Source organism: Lepidochelys olivacea (assembly GCF_965140295.1).
Source record: "Lepidochelys olivacea isolate rLepOli2 genome assembly, chromosome: 7".
Taxonomy (NCBI): Eukaryota; Metazoa; Chordata; order Testudines; family Cheloniidae; genus Lepidochelys; species Lepidochelys olivacea.
Window position 1 is genome coordinate 81,289,902 of NC_140417.1, and position 23,855 is coordinate 81,313,756.

Below are 23,855 nucleotides of genomic sequence, written 5' to 3' on the forward strand. Positions count from 1 at the left end.
TGATAATGATGATTGAAGAGTTAAGGTTAGAGGCACATTATGGTTGCACCATTCTCAGTAAAGGTTACATAAGTAGCAAGTTTACTGCTTAATTACTAGTCTATCACATTTGCAGCTAGTCGTGGGTTCTAGTAGATTCAATTGTATAGGAGTAGAAGTCTTTACAATACTATTCCTGACTAAAGAAAACTTCCTACTTTTTTGTCTAGCACTTATAGCAAGAATTATAGACTATGAAATAAATTTAAGTATTTTGGTATTGCCCAAAAAATCCTGAGGCAGCCTTAAAACAAGAAAATTGGGTTATTTGATTTGAATGTTGCAACTCCATTATATGTAAAGATACAACACAGTATGCATCGTATAGGATTACCACCACACTTAAGGTCTGCTGTCAGGCCCCAGTTCAGGAAACCATTTGAGCACATGCTTAACTTTAAGCATATGTTTAAATCCCATTGATTTTAGTGTGACTTAAGCACATGCTTAAAACCAAATACATCTTTAAGTGCCCTCCTTGAGTATCCTAAAACAGGAGGTAATAACTGTGCCAAAGCCCATGTTATATAGGTTAAAGTTGCCTCTAAGAGAAACTGGGGAGGACATTAGTCCCCACTATAAAATGGAGAAGGCTACTTCTTGTGGGAGTTAATACCTGTCAAGACATCTGTTGACATGATCATGAGCACTAAAACATCAGCTGTCTCCCTTCCCCATTCCCATATTATTTTATTATTTATATTCACATAGCAATTGGGACCACTAGTCTTGGACCATGACCCTAGAGTGCTAAGTGCTGTACAAACATGGAACAAAAAAAAGTTGTCCCCATCCCATACAGCATACAATCGAAGCATGAAAGATTGTGCTACCTAAAATCTTCTGGCAACCCTATAGGGAACAAATATCAAAACCAGCCACATCTAAAAGGTATTGCTCTCCAGTAGGACAGAATAAAACACTCATCTTTCATCTTTATTAACTCAGCAAAAGCTCATGTGAATCTACATCTAGATTGACTTTAATAGGGCCTGGATGTAAATGAAAGTTTTACCACAGAGTCAAATGGGGCCAGGATTTCAGCCCTGGACTTTAAATTAGAAACAAAACTGGCTTTGGCATGACAGCCATAAGAATCGCAAAAGCCAGGATTTCACATTAACATTGTCCCGAGGACACCACTTTACCCAATGTCTGTGTTAAAAAAAAACTATTAAATCTATTTCTTTATTTGCATCCTTATCACTATCAAAATTTATGCCATTGAAAAGATGGATCAATTCAATACAGAACAATAGGCAACAACCATTGCTGGAGGCCCTTTGTTAAAATAATTTGTAGTAGAATCAGGATATTCTTCTGTTCTGGTGCAACTCTTGTTGTTCCATTAAAGTTACATTGGCCCCCTAAATTTTTGGTTCATATCTGCTATTTGAAAATTTATGAGAATGAATGACAACTTTCAAAGACTACAAAAGCTGCACAAAGAGCAAACAATTTATTTCATCCATCCTCCCAGCTTTTGTAAAGTTTTCTTATCCCATTTTCATCTCAGTTTTTTCCATCTCCATAAACCTGAAATTGGCTATACTGTATATGCTGAAAAACGAGGTCATTTAGATGATCCTCATTTTTTTGCATAGTTATTCACTGTCAGTTAACTTAACACTTAGAAAATATTGAAAAAACTATTTTTTCTTCTAAACCAAGAACAATTCAGCAGGAAAGAAGTTATCTATAAGCTTCTCACCTATTCTCATATTCTAGGCATTTTCTAGTCTTCACTGTGACAAAGTAGACTCTCTGCATCTTCTGTCCAATGGAGGTAGCAAGGGAACATGATGGTTTAGTACAATGGTGCTGAACCTAAGTCATGAATGCTTGAAATAGCAGGATTCCTGTTCTGGTGGCACATCCCCAAATAGACTTCCATAGTCTGGGAGGGACTGATATACCTGCAGTTATGTAGCTATGAAATCAAGATGCCTTTCAATTTGGTAGTGAACCTTTATATTTCTAAGCACTCTCTCTGTACAGACATCAGAGAGACTTTTCAGAGTTCAGTTTAGACTACCAGAGGAGATACCTACTATGTACACCCTCACTGACTTCACTTTTGTTCTTTCTTGTTCTGCTGCTGTTAAATCTATAATAAGAGATTCCACTGACTGCAAAAATCTGTTTGCTCTTCATGTATTGAAAAAAAAAAAAACCCAAGTGCATAATGCTCTGACCCCAGAGTGGATGTCCAATGTTAAAGATGGGGCTATCACAAGCCAAGGTGGAAGGAAGTACAGATACAACAGGCATCCACAAAGGTGCTGGCTGTCAACCTGTCACTTTATTTTGGGGCACTAATGCTCAGAAAAGGTTCCCCCATCACAATATAAATAAGAAATACAAAACTTCAAAACTTGCCTAGCATGCATGTAAGTTACACACTGCTGCTAAATTAGGGTTATTTCTGTCAACATTTGCAAGAAATTTAACAGTAACCTGGAAAAATAAATTTCCATTCAGACAGTCACACATCCATTTTGCATTAGGACATCTCATGCAAGCTCTAAATATTAATGCAAGGTCCTTTTTGACATATTGGTATGAAAGCTAATTCTAATATCAATGAGTTTATGGTTTCCAGAAACGTATTATCAGCTAGCCAGCCATGCATGTCCACTTCTGAATTAGATTCCACATCTGAACCTACATTTGATACCTATTTAATGCTTCTTAAGCTGCCACTCCATGATAAACAAACAAGATTGGCTTTGTATAGAAGTGGAGCCCTTGATCCAGCCTGACCATTGAAGTCAATGGGTTCTTTCCACTGTCTGAGAAAACCAGATTCTTCTGCTGTTTTAGCATCACAGAATAGTAACAATTTCACACCCTTAAAAGGCCTGTTTTCTTCAACCTACTGAAATTCACCTTTTTTTTTTTTAGGGGGGATGGCAGGGGGTACGTCATTGACCTGGCTTTCTGAAGTATCTAGCCAAAATGTCAACTGCATTTTCATTTTAAATTAAATGACCCAGTCCACTTATTATGCACAATGCCCCTGGGTTTTGCTTTGCAGCTTTGAATTTAGTTCCAAGGTTACTTTCCCAAAATTGGAAGTCCAACTTGAAGACCACCACAGCTGTTGCCAAGAAAGAATTCAGAATAAAATTAACACTGTCCATTTGCAAGTCTGCATATCAGTTGCAAGGGGAAGCACCTCATGCTTCTATTGTCAGTTTGAAGAAATCACTGGAAGATTTTTTGGTTTCTTTTCTCTTTAGACATACTCATGATTTAAGTTGTTACTAGTGGAGTCACCTTAACTCAGTCAAAATGTGACAACACTCCTTAACTCCAAAAATACAAAAATAAAAAGCACTCACTCCTTGCCTGTTTGACAGCATGCTGCAGCCCCCTTCACACTTACTCTCCTATAACAAATACCCAAAGTGAAAGATGACTTCGTCATATTTTGCATATTCCTTGACAGGTTGGAGACTGTTGTAAACATCCTAATTTTATTATCCCACCACTTGTTCTCATCTTCTTGAAGATCAGTTTGATCCAAAACCTTGGTTCTGAACAGTCTTCTTATGGCATGTTACAAACCAGACTCAAGTTTTGAAGCTGAGAACCATCTCTATTTGTTGTTGCAACCCCTTGCTACTACCAGTTTGTCTAATAAACAGACATACTTATTGACTGCTTAGAGTCAGATCAAATCCGTATTAAGGCAATGGTCGTCCTCCCACTGCCTTCAGCAAGCTCTAGGTCTGGACTTTATATTGTTAAAATTAGTGGGAAATGTGTGGCAAAATTCCCAGCACTGCTCTGAAAATCTCAATCATATATTCTAAACTACAATAAAACAACTGAACACTTTGACGTTTCTGGAAAGTAGTATTTTGTAGCATGCCTCTTTCTTACAAGAAGAAATTCCCCTAAAGGTGGCTTCGATAACTGCAAAATCTTAACAAGCTAGAACTAGGGTTGCCAATTTAGGTTGGACATGTTCCTGGAGGTTTCATCACATGACAATCTTTAATAAAAAAATAATTTTTAATTCCTGGAGACTCCAGGGCAATCCTGGAGGCTTGGCAACCCTAGTTAGTACAGTTTTCACAGTATTACTTACAAGCTATTTTGAATCCTCAGCTGGAGTGACCCACAGAAGCATTCATAACAGTCTATGTTTTCGCTATCATTTTTATGTTATTAATTATCAGTATTCTTGTGGATTAGAAACATATCAAGGCAATAAAGAGGAAAGTATAGAAGCAATCAGGGAAAAGACTTAAGATATTTCTGATATTTGTAACTTCAGGAGAACCGTCTGTGCTTGTAGCTGGAGCTATATTGCCTCTTTGCTAATCAAACAACTTTCCCAGGTGTGAATTTCTTGAGAACCACTGGGATCACAGCCCATTGTTTAATAAAAACAAAATATCTACTCTAGTATAGCATGCCCTTTGGACACAGTAAGGCTCTAGGTTATAAGATACTTTGATGCAAGGCTGCTATAGTTTGGAACTTAGATATATTAATCTATACAGAAGTCAATTTCACCAGTGTATTGCAATATCTTAGAACACTAGACAGGACTTTCAGGTGTCATGGAGATAGAGTATTTCAGCCTCAATGGAACAATAACCTGCACTCATACACAACGGTATACTTTAAGCTAAGTGCTAATTTTTGTTGTGTCTTTTTATTACGAACTATGTCTAAACTGACAATGTTCAGCATTTCAGTGAATAAAAGAATGGGCGGGGGGTTGTAAATAAAGAAAAGAAAGAAAGTTTTCTGCAGCCTGAAGTAAAATTCAACTATAAAAATTATAATTGTTAAACAAACTCTAAGTACAATGGGTACTCTAAATTAAATAAAATAATGACAGAAAGTGGCTCCAAAAATACAGCTAACCTTTCTAATATATAATCATTAGAATTTTGTTTACTGCTAAAATCACTAATTGTACTTACAAGATAATAACATAACTCACCTATTCCAAAACAAACAGTCCACATTCAGGCACTAAAGCAACTGTCTAAACACCAGAAAAATTGCTTAGAACTTCAGTACAACTATCATGGCTCATGGTGCATCTGCAAGCTGATGGCCTGACAAGTGCTCTAGTGTATTTCAGGATGACTGACAGGGCACAGTGGCTGCTGGTGGGGGTAGGGCATCCTTAAAGCTACATACTAAAGTAGAAATATGTCAGATATAATTAAAAACAGAACAGTGCCTTTCTAATTTATTTTGAACAACGAAAGGATATGGAATATATTTTTGCCATGACTTCTGGTGTATATCCTGAATCACTATTCTTTCTTTTTCCATACAGTCTGGTTATATGACCACCTCTGTCTCAATGCCATGACTCAGACTTTCAAACTGGACAGCAAAGGAATTCATAAAGATATTAACACATTTGTAGGCTCAATTATTTTTCCCTTTCTCTGTCATATGGCATCCCATGGGATGCATCTGGTTCATAAAATATACTTGCCTTATGCCTACTTTTATAAAGAAAGAGACTCTACAAGGAAACACTACTGAGCTTAAATCTTATACCAGTTTCACCAACAGCAAAGTAATCTGGCTGGGATGCATTCTTAATGACTATCATGTGCTTTCCTTTTTAAACCTTGAGATTGTTCTCCTGAATGGATCTTTATTTCCTAGAATTTGTACCCTGAACTGATGTTCATCTTCTAACACCTGGCTAGCCATTCTCAGCTCAGAAATGAATGAGATTTAGTAGCAGACATCACTGTTCCATCCATCAGACACCAGAGGTTGCTTGCTGAAAGCATTATACTTGCTAAATGTCATTCCTGTAAATATAGGAGATTCCTACGGGCTATAGTCCTCTAAAGAAAGGAAAACAAGAGACTGGGGAAAAGCACATGAAACATCGGATCCCTCAAAAAGATGAAGCCTGGCAGGGGCATATTTAATAAGATATGTTTTATTTTACTAATTAGCTCTTAATTTTAAGATTTTTATACATAGCATCATCCACTGATGTCAGCACAGCTTTGGGAACAACATTTGTTAGTCCTTCTGCTACACAATCAGCACAGCAAACAAGTCGTATTTTAGAGAAGCCAAAAAAATAACTTCAGTGGAACTATACCTATTTACACCACACAAGGATTGGTCCATTTAACATTGTTTGTTCAATCTGCTATCTTGCCTATACCAATGGCCAATATCAGATATTTCAGGGGAAGGTGAAAAACTCCATATTCCATCTAGCCAATTAATCAATGCCATACATAAAAAGTATTACATCCAAAAAGCATTACATTTGGTTACTCCTTGTCATTAGCAAGAGTTGCCTTCTAGTCAGATGGGCTATCTCAAAGAGAGCACAACAAAATGTGTGTCAGAGGCTTGAGGAAGGTCTCAATGCAGATACCCGTTAATAAAAAAAATATTGTCTTATGTCAAAATCTAATAGTGTATAATCACACTGTTAATGGAATGATAGTATTTTAAAAGTTCCACCAACCCTACCAACAAGCTTGCAGTGATGCACCCACGGTTACTGTACATTGCATCATAACAAGATACAAATCGCATACCAAAAAAAGTAAAAAACCTAACAAAACTAAGGGGCGGGGCGAAATAAGGTATCTACACAAAGGGTGAAATCCTGGCTCCACTGAAGTCAGTCAGTGAAATTTTTGCTTACTAGCATTTTACATGTTCAAAGAACAGCTCCAGCTGACTTCAGTTGCAGTTGTGAGTACTCAGCACCCCTGCAAATGTAGTCCTAGATGTCTTATACGGTTACCCAGAAAATGAGAATCACATAATTAGTGGTCAGCTATGAAAAATGGGGTTTAGATGCATCATACAGGAACTCTGGGACAGAGACAGGAATAGAATGCTACCCTGGAGAATTTAATTCAACTGCCTTAACTATTCATAGATTCCAAGGCCTGAAGAGACAATTATGATAGTCTAGGTTGTCCTCCTGTATAACACATGCCAGAGAACTCCCCCAAAATAATTCCTCAACCATATATCTTTTAGAAAAAGGCAATCATGATTTTAAAATGGTTAGCGATGAAGAATCCATCTTAGTAAATTGCCCTCACTGGCAAAAAATTATGCCTTTTATCCAGTCTGCATTTCTCTATCTTCAACTTCTAGCCATTGGATGGTGTTAGACCTTTCTCTGCTACATTGAAAAGCCCATTATTAAATATTTGTTCCCCACATAGGCACTTAGACTAATCAAGTCATCCCTTAACTTTCTCATTGTTAAGCTCCTTGAGGCTATTCGGCTTAAACTATCACTATAAGGTATGTTTTCTAATCCTTTAATAGTTCTTGTGACTCTTCTCTGAAAACTCTCTAATTTATCAACATCCTTCTTGAATTGTTGGCAGACAGTATTCCAGCTGTGGTTGAACCAGTGCAAAATACAGAAGTAAAATAACCTCTGTATTCCTACTCAAAATTTGCCTATTTATGTATGCAGGAATAGATTAGCTCTATTGGCCACAGCATAAATTTGGGAGCTTATTTTCATCTGATTATTCACCATGATCCCCAAATCTTTTTCAAAGTGCCCACTTCCCAGGATAGGATCCCCCACTCTGCAAATATGGGCTACATTCTTTGTTCCTAGAGGTGGACATTTACCCATATTGAAAGTCATATTCGTTCCTTGCACCCAATTTCCCAAGCTTATCAGTTCACTCTGTATCAGGGACCTGTCCTCTTCATTATTCACCACTCCCCCAATTTTGGGGTCATCCGTGATGATGTTATGTTTTCTTTCGGATCACTGATAAAAATGTTAAATAATCTAGGGCACAAAACTGATCCCTGAAGGATTCCGCTGGAAACACATCTACTCAGTAAAAATTCCCTGTTTACAATTATATTTGAGACCTATCAGTGAGCCTGTTTTTAATCCATTTAATGTGTGCCATGTTAATTTTATATCATTCTAGAAAAAAGTCTAAATTTATTATGTCAGTACTATTACATTCATCAACCAAATTTATAAACTCAGCAAATTATAAGTTAGACAGGATCAGTTTTCCATAAGCCCATATTGATTTGTATTAGTTATATTATCTTCTAATTCTTCATTAATTGAGTCCCATATCAGCCTCTCCATTATCTTGCCCAGGATAGATATCAAGCCTATAATTACCTGGGTCATACTGTTTACCATTTCTAAAAATTGGCATATTAGTTTTCTTCCAGTCTTCTGGAACTTCCCCACTACTGCAAAACTTACTGGAGCGGGAAAAAAACCAAACATTAATAGTCCAGCAAGTTCCTCAGCCAGCTCTTTTAGAACTCTTGGATGCAAGTTGTCAACCTGCTAATTTTAAAATGTCTAACTTTAGTAGCTGTTGTTTAACATCCTTCAGAGACACTAGCAGAATGGAAAGAGTGTTGCTGTCATAATGAGATGAGACTATATAATTATTTCCCCCCCTCCAAAAAAAACAAATATTTATTGAACACTTCTGCCTTTTCTGCATTATTGATAATTCTACCATTTCCATCTAGTAGTGGATCAATATCATTGTCAGGATTCTTCTGGTTCCTAATATATTTTAAAACTCCTTATTGTCCTTATCACTGTTGGCCATAGATTTCTCCTTGTGTCCCTTTGCTTCCTTTATCAATTTTCTATAAATTGTAATTTATGGTTTAATATTAAATTACTATCAACTTCCTCTTTCTTCTATTTGTCATATAGTTCTTACTCAGCCTGTAATGTCCCAAATTTTACTGAGTTGATCAAAAAGAAATGTTCACAAGAACTCAATTTGAAATCATCATATTCCTTGGTTTATTGAGCTATCAAATTTCATTGAGTTACAGTCTTGTAGCCTAGTAGCAGCTCCCTCAGTTGGGAATTATGGTGAAGGGTGAGTCTGCAAGCCACAAAAATATATTACCTACTTTTGAGTTTTCATGTTGTGGACATGAATGTATTCTCATTTCTGACCTTTAGCCAAGTATTGCTGACTTCTGATGGTAATAAGCATTTCAAGGAGAATGAAGCCCCACCTTTCATTTCAATATACATTCTTCTGCATGCATCCAAGTAATATGTTCAACTTCGGGTTTAACTTTCACATACTCCTATACCTATTTCAAAGCTTCTCTATTACATCATTTCTAATAAAGTAAGCTAATGTCACCTTTTCCCTTAGGTAAACTGTGTCAATACATTGCATGTCAAGATGCAGGAATTAACAGTGAGTTGTGAAATCCAGTCTGTGTTGTATTTATTACTACACGATGATAATCCTACAGTCTACCCAGTTACAGAGTTTTTGGCTTTGAGCTTGTCTATCAGTTTCTGAGCAGCAACCAAGAGCATTCCCAATGAGCCCAAAGAGTACATCGTGATCCTGATGCGGAAATCCTTACTCAGGCCAGCCTTCCCCTGAAGTATAACCATAAGAATCTGTGATCTTGGTTCTGCCACAGTTACACTGATATTACAAGCATAACTGCATTGAAGTCAATAGAGTTATGCTGGATATATACCAATGTATCTAAGAGATGCTTTAATAGTTGTATTCATAATGTTTTCCCCAGACACACAGATTATGGTCTAGGAACTTTTTAAACCAGAACTGAGCAAATAACTGATTTTTCAATTCAGTGGCCAAACCAAAAAAAAAAAAAATCCCCAAAAAATGTGTTTTGTGTCAATCCAAAACCAAAATTTCAGTTTTTCCCCCTCAAACAAAACAAAATTATTTTGAGTCAAACAAAACATTGCTTAATCGAAAAAAAAAAGTTGATGGTTTTATTCCTGGATTTTTTTTCAAATCCTTTGATTGTTTTTTTTTTAAATCTAACTAAACTTTGAACTGAAACATTTTGAAATTAAACATAAAAACAAAATGGTTCCATTTTAAAATTTTGTTTTTTCTTTTTTAAGCCAAAGCTATTTTCAAATTGTCAGTCCAAAATTGTAATGTTTGGCAAATAAGATATTTGTCTAAAATAAGTTCACCCAGCTCTACTTTTCAATAGCAATATTTGAGCTGTTTAAGTAACCTTTGCCTCGAAGAAAGAAGTATGGAGTGACATGGGGACAATACGCATTCAAGAAGCGGTATGCATTGGCTCCTTTTGTACTCATGAAGTCTTTCACTTTCAAAGACTCTCATTGAAATGAACCGGCCTGTTATTTTTCACTACATGTATTAGGTTTGGGTACTGATCAAATGCTCCACACTTTCTTGGGTGCTAGGTGGTTTTTGGATGGCTGGTTGTACTGTGCTGGTGACAGTATGCAGAGGATGTTTGCATCCAAGCCTCCCTTTTTATTTTTATTTTTTAAAGATAAGTGTTCTGATCTTTAACAAGGACTAGAGAGAATGCTTAAAGGAAGTTCAAGTTGACCTTGTACTAAACATAGCTTATTCTTCACCTCAACAAAAATCACATGACATGTGTTTGCTACAGTAACATACGATGTAACATTAACTTGAAACTCAGAGGAGGAAGGAGTCTTTAAACATTCTTTTTATGAAATTATCACCACACATCTTTTTATTATGGTTGCTAGCTTTTACACTGTGATGTTATTCCCAGTTTAGTAAACATATCTTCATCGTAATCCATTGTAATGAATTAAAAAATCACGTTTTTCATTCTCCTTGTACAGCTGCTATTCTTCACAATAGATTTCCTTGTGTTTCACATTCATGGGCTACAGTAGGCTATTTCTTTGTCAAGTGCCAGTTTTGCATGATCTAGCATCAGATTGATCTAGTCTTTAAAGGTTTACACTTTGACCACTGCATTTACCAGAGTTCCAAGTAATTTAACTATTAAACATTCCCACTGCACACACACTAAACCAAAACCAAGGAGTTCTAGGTGAGCACTTGTTAATTTTAAATTTTTGACTGGGCTGTACAGGAGGAGGAGGAGGAGGAGGAGGAGGAAGTGGTTTCAATACACCTCACCCATTTGCACCCTTCACAGAAATTGGGCACGGTTCTCTTAAAAGACATGGGCACTTCCCCTGGCAAGTGCTCCCAGGGTGATAGCTACCTAAATGAGAAGGGGAGGGGCAGAGTAAAAGCAGAGCCATAATCCACAATAACCAATCAGCACAACTAATTGGGTGAAATGGGAAGGGTGCATGCTGAACCCCTGGAAAGGGTGGCAGTGCGCTTGTGATTTCAGGATCCTCCAAAACAAGTTCTGGCTGGGTCTGGCAGAATTCTCCCTAGGGCTCCTAGTGCAGCATGGCCCTTCAGCTCCTCTTTCAACCCAGGCAATGGCTTCAAAAAGCCTTCCTGTTTTGAGCCACGTTGTGTTTTCTTTAGATACAATAGCACTTCTTGTTTCTTCTCTTTGTTGAATTAACATGATCACTGTGCTATATTGAAAATGTTATCAAAATAACAAGCTATCACTTTACATTACAAGTGTTTTTCTGGTCCTGCTTGCAGGCTAGTGGGTTCTGCGGGGAGTGTGTGATCTGGGTCTTCAGCAGTCAGTCCGCAAAGACCCAGTCTGAAGTAAGGGTGGATTGAGTTGCCTAACTGCTTTAGGGAACTCTCTGCTTTGTCTCTCTATCTTTTTGGTCCTGGAGTCTAAGAAATAAAGGAGCATTACCTTACAGAAAGAGTATTTTATGTTTTTAATCTAGCTTCTGTTTGTATGCAGTGAACGTAAATCACCACTTCCAAATCCTGCCACATATATTTAAATAAATGATTGCTGATCATTGTTGCTTTCCATAGGAGTTGGATTGGGCCCTCACTAATTAATTGGGTGACAAAAGGAGCATTCAGATCTGCCATTTCACACTTCTTCCTCTAAAAATCTAAATAAATTAAGAATATCCAAAGTGCCCAATCCCTTCAGAGATTTTTCCTTCCCTAAAGGGGCATCTACAGGCACAATTCTTCACTGTTGTAAGAGTTTGTGGCTTACACCAAGGGCGAATTTGGCACTCCAATCTTTTAAAAAATACCCAAAATAGAATAAGAAAAATATTCCAGTGCACACAACACTTGAACTAGAATCCATTCTAGAGAACTTTCTTAATGTGTACAAATAATGCAGGTGTTTTCTGAAGTGTGCAGATTGGCTTTTAATAGTCTGCTCTTATTACTATTTTGGAAACAGGGCCTTCTATATTTAAATATCTAAAGTATAAATTATCTTATAAAAACTGCCTTGTGCAATGATTCAATATTTTAAATCCTATTTTAAACTCACTAATTTACATTTACATAAGCCTCCCCTGTGCTGGAAGCAACTTCCAGCAAAGTATCAATAAGGGCAGCCTTACTAAAGAACAGCATTCATACAATATCTTATCTTCCCTTGTACAATATTGTGATATGCTTTTTATAGCTGGAAAATATATGACTGCATTGCACAACCCTGGCTAGTGGCTTCAAGTGACAAGATTATGGTGATTTCTTGTATCTATGGAACCAGCATGAAAATGCATGTTTACAAGTAAGAAACATACTTTTTAGGTTTCAGAGTAACAGCCGTGTTAGTCTGTATTCGCAAAAAGAAAAGGAGTACTTGTGGCACCTTAGAGACTAACCAATTTATTAGAGTATAAGCTTTCGTGAGCTACAGCTCACTTCATCAGATGCATATCGTGGAAACTGCAGCAGACTTTATATATACACAGAGAATATGAACCAATACCTCCTCCCACCCCACTGTCCTGCTGGTAATAGCTTATCTAAAGTGATCATCAGGTGGGCCATTTCCAGCACAAATGGCCCACCTGATGATCACTTTAGATAAGCTATTACCAGCAGGACAGTGGGGTGGGAGGAGGTATTGGTTCATATTCTCTGTGTATATATAAAGTCTGCTGCAGTTTCCACGATATGCATCTGATGAAGTGAGCTGTAGCTCACGAAAGCTTATGCTCTAATACTTTTTAGGAAGTTTGAAAAAAATTCATCTTATTTTTCCACTGACATTTGAGGGGAGACTATTCAATTAAGCACCTGTAATTCAATTCACAACTCAATATACTTTCAGTATAAACAAAATTCCCTTCATTCTACTTCAGTCTTACCTTTCAAATCAAGAAGCCAACTCTAACAAGACGACTAAGAGTTCCAGGAAACTACTCTCTGACAAAGTCTTCTTGCAGAGTTCTGATTCCAGATCCACTGAAAAGGACTAGCTTCTTTGGTTGCCTGTCAATCACAAAGATTAGGAAAGGAAATAGAAGGGGAGAACAATGGAAAAATATAGGAAAGGGGAGGGTGGTATCCATCTGGTACCGCCTTCTGTACTGAGAGTTACTGACTTCACTGACAACTTGTTACTGAAAATACCTCTTTGAAAAAGCCCAGGCTAGTTCCTGTAAAACCTGCGAACACTGTCGATAAGCTTTTAGAGTAGTGGCCGTGTTAGTCTGTATCCGCAAAAAGAAAAGGAGTACTTGTGGCACCTTAGAAACTAACAAATTTATTTGAGCATAAGCTTTTGTGAGCTACAGCTAACTTCATCGGATGCATGCAGTGGAAAATACAGTGCTTTTACAGTCTCATTCAAAGCCCACTGAAGTCAATGGAAAAACTCCCATTGATGTTAGTGGGGTTTGGATTGGGGCTTTAAGGAAGATCCTTAGAATCAGTTTTCCCTCTTCTATTTTCAAACAGCTGATCTGCACATAAATACACAAATTAAAGTCACAGGAACCACATAGCATGAGAGATCAAAGAAAAAGAGCAAAAGTGATAGGTAGGAGACCCATAACAGACATTGTAATTGAAACTCATGTCACATATTACAGCAATGTGCAGACTAAAATTTCATCCAGATCAGGTCCTGTAATATATATCGTCCACATGCCAGACAACTCCAATAATACCTACATACGATGACAAACTCCAAAGTGGGAGATGTACACAGAAGGGCTGTTAGGAATTAAATTATAAAAGTTTAATTTGCTTTATTAAATTTTGTTTATACAACCAAATTTCAGTTTATTAATTTTTTTTGTTTTCCCTGTTTTGCCCCTCTGATTCTGTGCCTTCCTCTTGTAATCCACCTTTCTGTTCCCTCCTGCAACTCCTTCACCTTCTTGGTCCTATTCTCTTTCTTGCTGGATTCCTTCCTCTTTCTTTCCACCCCATTTATCTATCTGTCCCCTTGAGAATATGAAACAGCAGCACGTAGTCACTCCAGGAGTCAAAGATCCTACTTTTTGAATATTAGCCTTCCCACTTCATGTGCTTTAATGGTAAGTACATTTGGATGCAGTGTGATTATTTAACAGCTATTCTATTATAGGTAAGGCACAGTCTGATCCACTTAAAATGCACTTCTGATTAAGACAATTCTGAAGTTGCCTTGTTAAGCCCATACTGCAGCTCCCTGGGTTACTGGCACATTAGAGTTGGGACTTCGGAAATCTCCATCTTCAAATTAGATAGGAACTATTGTCATTCAAGAAGAATGTTTAATTCTAGACCAGTCTTGGAGATACTCTGGCCATGGAGGAATGGTTTGTTCAGTGTAAGCACATAGATAAAACCTTTTACTGAGTTCTGATCCAGTCACAGATGAGCACTCACACAGCAAGAGAGAGGTATCTTTGTAATGCAATTCGAAACATTTCCCATTTATGGCATTGCATGATAGTTGTAATTGTAGGACACTGAGCCTAATTGCAAAGAATCTGAAATTCAGCAGAATTCTAATTAGTTAAGTTCCCATTGATTTCAATGGAGCAGGCCTTTTATTTTGCTGATATGCTCAACATTTATCCCTTAATGAGTCTTACATATACAAATCAACTCTTAGTGATATAAGGCTAGAGCTAGCCTTAGTGTCATTCCCTCAGGAAACAATCAACCAATGGGAATTTGTTTTCATGATAAAACACTTGTAATTTTATTCCATGATGGAGAGTGAAGGAGTTGGGGGTTTTTTGTGATCAGAAATTGAACTATTTACATATGAAATCATACTTACTGGTGAATGAACTCAATGAACTCAACAAGGGTGGACCTATGTGACCACCAGGGATCTATCTTCCTGGAGTTCATTGCAAGATCAGGGCCTTAGTTTGTTTGATGCACCACATGAGGAAAAGATTTGAGAGCCAAAAAATGACTTTGCATATTGAAAGAATATCTGCAGTGATTTCTCCCGAAAAACTTCAAGTAGTATTTATAGGAACTTATCATATTTTTGTGGATGAACTAATTTACTGAGAAAAAGCAAAGCTGATGATTCATTAGATTATGATTTTATTCATAACTCATTCCTCTCAGAATTGGTGAGGCTCAGGGCTGAGAGATAAATAATGTTTGTTTTTCACTCTCGTCTAGCTCTTGAGGAAATGGCACAAATGATGCTTCTCCATGCAGAAAATTTCTGGGCCTTGAAACGTTTTGTTAGCATAGTACTATATTAGTTCCTTGCTGTGTGATTTCATACTAAATTCTGTTAATTTGTTAATTGTTTAAGTGTCTTACTTTCGATGCGCAGTTTTATTAATGACTTCAAAGACAGTTTTTAAGTAAGAAGCAAAGAAAATGCAGTCTGTTTTCCTGCACACTAAATCTTCAAGGCTGGCACGCACAACGTCCCCGAATCCACAGGCCACTGAGCCGGGGAGCCATGGCCTGATCTCTTTATGGCAGGGCCAAACCTAAGTGGCGCTATGACCCTGCATACCAAACTGATTACTCATTCAAAATTGGGGGGGGGGGGGTGGGCTGGTGTAGGAATTTATAGGCAGGGGAGAGGGAGTGGTCAGGCTGCTGAGGAAGGGAAGAGTGCCTGAGAGGAGAAGAGGCATGTTAGGCAGGGATGTATGGCAAAAATATGCTCCCACACACTTGAAATGGTGCTCCGCAGCCCCTGCCTAAGCACTCCTTTCTTTAAAACTAAAGAAATAAAAACTACAAATCTTTAAAGTTGTTTCATAGCTATTTTTGAAAAAAATTACTACAGCTTACAAGATGACCCCATGACTTTAATGTGCACACAGCATTTGAGGGGGGAGGGGGACGACACAGGAGGGAGAACGCACTCCTTTTTGTATGCTTTTTTCTGTTGTCTGAATAGTCTAATCCGGGGAATGAAAAAAAAATATCTTAGTAATTCAAACCATGAAGTATTTCATAAGAAGATCTTCCCCTAAAGTGGCTGGTTGACAGATGATATGAACATCCAAAGTTTCACAGGTAATTACAAGATAGCAACACAAACTCAGAAATTTGTCAGTTCTCTCAGTTATCATGAAAACATGCTGTACAATTAATGTCCTAAAAGCTTTTTAAAACTCTATGGACTAATGTGAACTATTGTACTTTTTCACCGTGACAACCTTCCAAATTTTCATGACAGCCTTCCTGTCACCTTGGCCAATCCTACTTAATGTATATTCTCTATTCACTATTTTTAACCCCTTATTTCATGACTTTAAACTTCTCTAAATTTAAACTCATGACTCATGTTCCAAACCTCTCTCTTGTACATCTCTCTGGATGGATTTGAGTGTTTTCGCTACATTATTTACTGGTCAATCCAATTTGGTGCTATCCAAAAGAAATCCAAATTTCAGCATTGCCAATCCTTGCAAATGTATTGACTTACAATAGTTGGTATTTTTCTGACAGCTCCTGCTCCTGGAATTATGTGAAAATTTCAACTTTCTTTTTAAAAATTGTAAGTTTCTTCTAGCACTCATAGTTGTGAAGAAAAGCTTGAAAATATAAGACCAAAAAGCTCCAATGGGAAGGTAGAAAGAAGTGAATATATATATATATACACACATATACATACACACACACTTAATCTCATGAGTTTTAACCAGTAGCATGATATGGGGAGTTGGGGCTTAACTCAAATTTTTTTGAAATTTGGGGCTGGCCATACTGGCATTTTCTTCCATCAGCCTTTGGGATAATTCTCATTGACTTTAGAGACACTTCTGCACACAAGCTACTGGCAGGATAGGACCCTTAGAAACCCTGGATACTATCCTGCCAAAGAGTTACGTGCAGAAGTACTACTATCTTTAGACTCTCTTTTAAAGTCTTTATGTGCAGTGAAACACATACTGGTTCCAAAACTGATTCTTGAATACTCTGCTCCTTGTCTGTAACAGTTGCAGGATATTTTTAGTTATCTTATCAGTTCTCTAGCCATTCATTTTGGGTTATTTCCCCACCCACCTCCCATATTTAGTACGGAAGTAGGTTAAAATTTATTTATTTATTTATGGTGGCTTTTAAAGTCCAATGTTGAAAACCAACCATGTGTGCATAAAGCTAACCAAACAATTTCAGCAGATTTCCACCATTGGCTCCTAAACACAACAAAGTGTCATAAAAATTTAATAGACTCAAAGTGTTTGCATGGACTTGCATTTAAAATTTATTTGGTTTAATTTTATACATTTATGTTATATTGAAGGGAAGCAGTGGTTGTTAATATCTCGGCTTCTAAACAGTTAAGTGGAATTGGTATCACAAGCAAATTAACTCTACAAAGCTTTGTAACGATGATGTTACTCTTTTTGCTAAAACAGGGTTCAGCAAGGGAAAGCAATAAACCTTCTCATAGAAGATTATCATAATCTATTTTAGCAGGTAAACATTATATTTAATATAAAATATTAGTAATGCACCTCAATAAAAATAAATGTCTATATAACAATAGCAAAAGTATAGCTTGTGTTATAAAAGACTTAGTCCCTATTACATTGTAAACACATTAATTTAATCTATGTATTAAATCAGGGTTACTGAAAGCAAAAAGAAATGTAAAAAAACTTTATTATGTTAACTAACTAGCTGTTTAAGGTTGCATCCTACGGACCAAATACACCAGAAAATATCACACCACTAAAACATCAGTATACAGTGAAGGAACCCACATGTATCAATGAAACAGACAAAAATGAAGTCCTTTATTCATAAGGGAATGGTCAAATACATCTCAAACCTACTATATACGGACAATTAACCTGGCAATCAGTTAATTTAAACTTAGCTACTATTTAAAAGCAACTGTATCATTGCTGTACTGTTGTATGATTGCTGTACCTCATTTACAATGTGCATAACATTGCTAAATGGTTTAACCAACAGATGTTAAAAAAAAAAAAAACACCACAACCACACCAACAAATGAATGGTAGCAAACAACATGAAGGCAAGGGAAAGTAGGGAAAAAAATTGTTACACAGTAGTTACAGATTGGGTAAACAAATTCCCTGTTAGCATCAGTCATAATTTCATAGATTCATAGATATTAAGGTCAGAAGGGACCATTATGATCATCTAGTCTGACCTCCTGCACAATGCAGGCCACAGAATCTCACCCACCCACTCCTGCGAAAAACCTCTCACCTATGTCTGAGCTATTGAAGTCCTCAAATCGTGGTTTAAAGACTTTGAGTCAGTGACACTGTATACTAAGTGAGGCACATGTTATTTAAAACAATCTTGTCCAGTGTCTAAGTACCAACACTAAATGCTAACACAACAATATTTAATAAATTGGTTACTGTCCATTCAGTAAGTTATCTGGAAGACCTCATCCATCAGAAACAATGAATCTATGTCAACTACTGGTGTATCACAGAGCAATGCAACCAATGGAAGAGAGAAGCTAGCCATTCCTTTTTCCTACCCAGCAAAGCTTACCAGAGGGTGACAACCGGCATTAAGGGTAACCTATCATATGGATGGATAATATTGGGTAATAACTAATTACAAAACATTTATATATAAAGGCCTCATTTCTAATGTCAATATTCCAAATTTCTGTTTTACTTCTCGTATACCTAGCACTGTGGGAGGCACTTATAATAATGCCTATCCCAGTATTTCAAAACTCTCAGCCTTCTACCGATAATAATACAGGTGGCAACTGTAATTGTCCTAATAGGAATGTGTTGCTATCTGCAACACTAAAGTAAAAGGGCCAAACTATAACACCAAACTGGAAAAGGATTATTACACTTGAATATAAGGTGGTGTCGTATGTACATACAGATATAACCATTTACACTACAAATATATATAGTGTAGTGTAGAATATATATCTCATATTCATATGTATGGATTATCTGGGAATGCCCCCAAGGCTCAATCATAAAACTACATTCCTCAAAGTCCCAGGCCTAACATTCCCAAGCCCACCATAAGGGAATAACGACAATTGGAAAATAAAGTCTGTCCATCAGTCATACGAGGGAATGTGCAGACTAAGGGACAGATGGGGCGTGAATGTATGCATGGAAAAGTGAGGTGGCCAAATAACAGCGTTTAGCCCACTGGGTCCTCTCCAGTCCATGCATTATGCTTTTCCGGGACGATGGTAAACATCCTTGCCATAAAAAGACAATAAGTGGGGGATTGTAGTAGAAAGAGATTCTAACATATAAGCCCTTGTATCAGAGGCCTGATATGAAGCCTGAGCTAAAGTAGTGGGCAGGCTTTGCAGATATAAAGCAAAGTTAGCAAGAGCCAGGCTGTGAGCAAACATCAGGCTCTGCCTGCTTGCAAATTCACAGCATCTGGCAAGAACAGAGCTGATATTGCAAAAAACGCACATTACTAAGTGCTAGGCACAGAGTACTCACACAAACACATTCCAGAAGAGTGGTACTAGAACATCCTTATATCAAGGATGGTACAAAAACATTCCCCAAAGATAACAGGAACACACACTGACCCCTCCTAAGGCTAAGGTCAGGATGACAGTGTGATGAATAGAAATGTAGAAGGTGATGGGTGGTAACCAGCTACGTCAAAGGGTGTCAACTAACCAGGTCAGAGAAGCAATATGTAACTTGTTGTATAATATGTAACTTGATGTATAAAATGGAGTCTCAGAGGGAGGGTCTTTGGCCAGCTTAGCGGGCAGTTGCCACTGACTGAGCTGCATCCACTGTCAGGGGCATACATGTCTTAGTATCCTCATAGAGTCAGCCAGGTGCTATTACCGTGCTTTGTTGACAATAAACCTGGCTGGGTGCCTTCATACCTTAACAGATTTTGAGGTCATTGGGCAGTTTACTTGAGGTCTGCTGTGCCAACTGTCTTCACAGGGCTGGGACAGCACAGAGAGCACACATACACTCAGCCGAACATCTAACAAGACTAATAACAAAGCAGAAGCACAGATGCTTTGAAATCTAAAAGGAATTGTCTAATCTTATAAACATAGTGCCAAGAATTGCAATTTCTGAGCCGCTTTTTTCCCCCCAAAATGAGCTTGTCTTACAGAAAGTCAACTACACATGGCTCCAAGCAAAGAGAAGACACAAACTTCAAGAGTGGACATCTTTCCCTCTCTAGAACTCAGGCTGGATTCTTCAGGTCCAAGACATTGCACTCTTTAGAATTTTCATCTAGAATATTTTTCTTTAAAAGAAAGTGGAATTTATAGCTAGACATGACCCATGATCTCTCAGAGCAGAGGTGTAAAAATTCATGGAGATTTCCCTACCTCCAAGAGGAACAAAGTATTCAAAGAAAGATCCATTCCTGCACTACCATATTCCTCCAAATCTGCTATATATATCTAATCCAAAGTGAGAAGTCAAACATCAGCAATGTAGCCTTGTAAATACAAACATTTAGCATAACTGTGGCTAGGCCTAGATTATGAGCTACGGGTGTGATTCCCAGTTTACGTACGTATGCTCATGGCAGCTTTTGAAAGCTAGCACAAGTATAAATAATAGCGTAGCCATCGTAACACAGGCAGCATATCCATGGGGTTCGTGCATGTTTGTACTCAAATGGCTAAGCTATGCTGCTGCTGCCCTTACTATCACAATTATACTATTTGTACTTGTTAGCACTCATCAAGCTAGTGCAAGTATGTATACGCAAACTAAGAATCACACCCCTAGCTCATAGCATAAGAATAGTTGTCCCTTGCCCTTTCATAGCCTAGGAAGGTTGTGCTGCATCATGTCTCAGTTTCCCCTTTTAAGACAACAACTGACCAATCTTTCCTGTTGTACTGGAGCCTGCATCCTCCTCTTCCCCATACATGGGATGCTGGGTTCCTCAGCAGCCCAGGGAATTATCAACCACATCAAATTAGTCATTAGCCCTTGGTTCTGATCCCCATTTACTGTCCAAATGACCACACATTCACAAAAACAAACCAAAACTTCCAGCCACTATTTTTCAGGTCTTCCTACATGCAGGGATAGAGGATGTCTTACTTAGAGGCTACTGCAGAAAACTATCCCTTCCTAAGCTTCTCCCTGCAGTTCTCCCCAGCCCCCTCAATTGTGCCACTTACTGGCTTTTACAATTACTTCTCCCTTCCCAGCTGGGTCTGATAACTGACCAAGGCTGGCTAGCCTCAGGGTCTGGCCCTTAAAGGGGTAGATCACCTTGTTTCATTAGCTATGGCCTCTAATTGTCTGCATCAATTAGCAAACACAAAATCTACAAAAAATAGCACAAAATAAAAATCCGCACACTGGCAGCAGTAAATGCCCAGTCGCCTGATTTGCGCACACACAAACTTTGCACAATTTGTGTGTAGACAAGTTTTGTGGGTACAAAAGCTGGGTTCGAGACTAAGTGAAATTTGGCCCAGAGAGACCTATCGTAGATCTCAATGTAGGAGCTAGGTGGCATTATTTATTTCTTTACTTGCCTATGATGCTGTGGTATCTCATAGAAATTACAGTTTGGGTGTCTCATGACCCCATTCTTCCTATGGGCCAGGCTTCTTTGCTGGACCCGTCTTCCATGGACTAGATGGACCACTCGTCTGATCCAGTGTAACAATTCCGATGTTCCTGTGTTGATAGTAGTTGTCAAAATAGCCAACAAAAGCATCCATTTGGTGAAATGCAAGTTATTAAACTGTTAAGTAGGTAATAGGTTCTGCATTATTCCACAAACTCTAGCAAATTTCTATCAGAATGGAGAAGTGTGATGCTGAAGAAATCTCAAATGCAAATGTTTGCAGTATTGTATTATGTGTGGCTGCCAGATTTTCTGAAAATTCTGGTTCTGTGTCTTTTCCTAAGAAAAAAAGAACAGGATCAATGCAATTTTATGGTTGGCATTTGAAGGACACAAAAGGCTCTGACACCCCACCCCAAATAAAGAAAAACCAAAGGGACTCTGCATACATGGAAGTATTGGCCCACAAAGATCCTTTTACAGGATGGGGATAATAACAAAATCAGAAATTCAATGTATATGTTTCTTGGGCATATATTTTATTTTCTTCTATATGGTAAGTATTATGCCTTAATCTATATTTCAGTGCAGCAGATATACAGTGGAACCTAGGTCTAACTGATGTCCCTAGCATGAGCTATTTCTCTGGCACTTCCATTTGGCCTCTAATTCACACACTCAAGTTTTAGATTTTGCATGCCCATCTACTAGCATACAACATAGGTATTTGCATAATCAGTTACCTCATTTGTGCTTTTAAATTCCCATGAAGGCATAAAAATTTCAGTAAGTATGTGTATAAACAGCTACAAGTGTAAATTTAGAGGCCACTTTTTGAGAAGTTGGCAGAAACTGGTAAAATTGAACAAACACCCATTATTTAGGAGGCAAGGCCTTAATCCAGCAAAGCACTTAAACATAACTAAAATTTAGTGGGTCTATTCACTTGCGTAAAGTTAAGCATGTGTTAAGTGTTTTTTTTATGGATTGTAGTGGATAAAACTATCCTATATTATGCCTATATTAATTCAGGAATACACTTTAATATGCTGGTTCCAAGAAACTGACAATAGAACTAAAGTCTGTTTTTTCCCCTCAAAGAATGTGTGCTTTGAAATTAACTTTTCCAAATAGAAATACATACATGTTTTAAAGAAAGGTCCTTTATTAAGTACATATGGTGGAACACTTTATGGGCCATATTTTCAAATAGCAAATCACAATACAATATACAACGCATCCCTCTGTTTGTGTATGCAGGTCCCATGACTGCATGCACAAATGGATATTTCAGCACCTAAACAGTCATTTAGCAGCACAAATCAACTGGTACCCAGCTACTCGTACATTTTTGTCCACAAAAGTCAGGCGTCCTTGTTTTAAAATTTTGCCCTAAGACTTAACTATGTTAATTTAGTGTTTGTTAACAGTGCCAGATTGCATATACAGATGGCTTCAGCCTCCAGTGCAGTCGAAGAATACATACGACAGTCAGTCCATAGCATCAGAAGCTTTATACATACTAGCCTACCAAGAAACCAAATCTTTGAACACCAGGGACCAACTCTCGAGGTAAAGAGTAATTTAGTCTACACGCTCTCTCAGTTTTTGGCTTTTCTCGAGACTTCTTGCAAAAGTTCAGTTGGCATTCATGATGATGAGGTCTTTTTAAATGGTGAATCCCTGTTTACTAGAAACTGAACTGAGGCACCAACTCGTTTCTCAGAAGCTGCCCAGCAACCATCCAAATGCAATAATTTAAACTTGTGAAAGGCTCCATATGTCACTGAAATCCCTGAGCCACCTTATCCTACACTTCTTGGCATCGTATGGTTTTGGTTGATGCCCAGGATAAACATAAAATATTCACAAAAATTGCAGCTATCCACCTTAGAGAAAGAACATCACAAAAAGTTTACATCCCAAGAGATATTATGTCAAGGATGAACAGGTTTAATTAGAGATGTAGCTTTGAGAACCTATTGGTATTCTCTCTTCATTTCTGAATGGGGGTGGGGAGAGGAAGAGAGAGAGAGGCAGAGGGAGGGAGGGAGGAAGATGCCAGAGCAGAGACCTGAGATTGAGTAATAAAGACATTAAAATATCTAGAAGTGTTATCCCCTCCTCTCCCCCAACCCCCCCAAAAAATCACTCTCTTCCTTTGCC

General features: G+C 37.7%; 1 protein-coding gene across 1 annotated transcript in view; it reads right to left on the reverse strand.

Annotated features, from left to right (window-relative positions):
• CTNNA3 (catenin alpha 3) overlaps positions 1-13,127 on the reverse strand; it is a 928,050-nt gene extending 914,923 nt beyond the window's left edge. The window contains exon 1 of the mRNA XM_084634510.1: positions 13,073-13,127. The gene's annotated coding sequence lies outside the window, so the exon portion shown is untranslated. The remainder of the gene's footprint in view (positions 1-13,072) is intronic.
• Between the last annotated feature and the right edge of the window lie 10,728 nt (positions 13,128-23,855).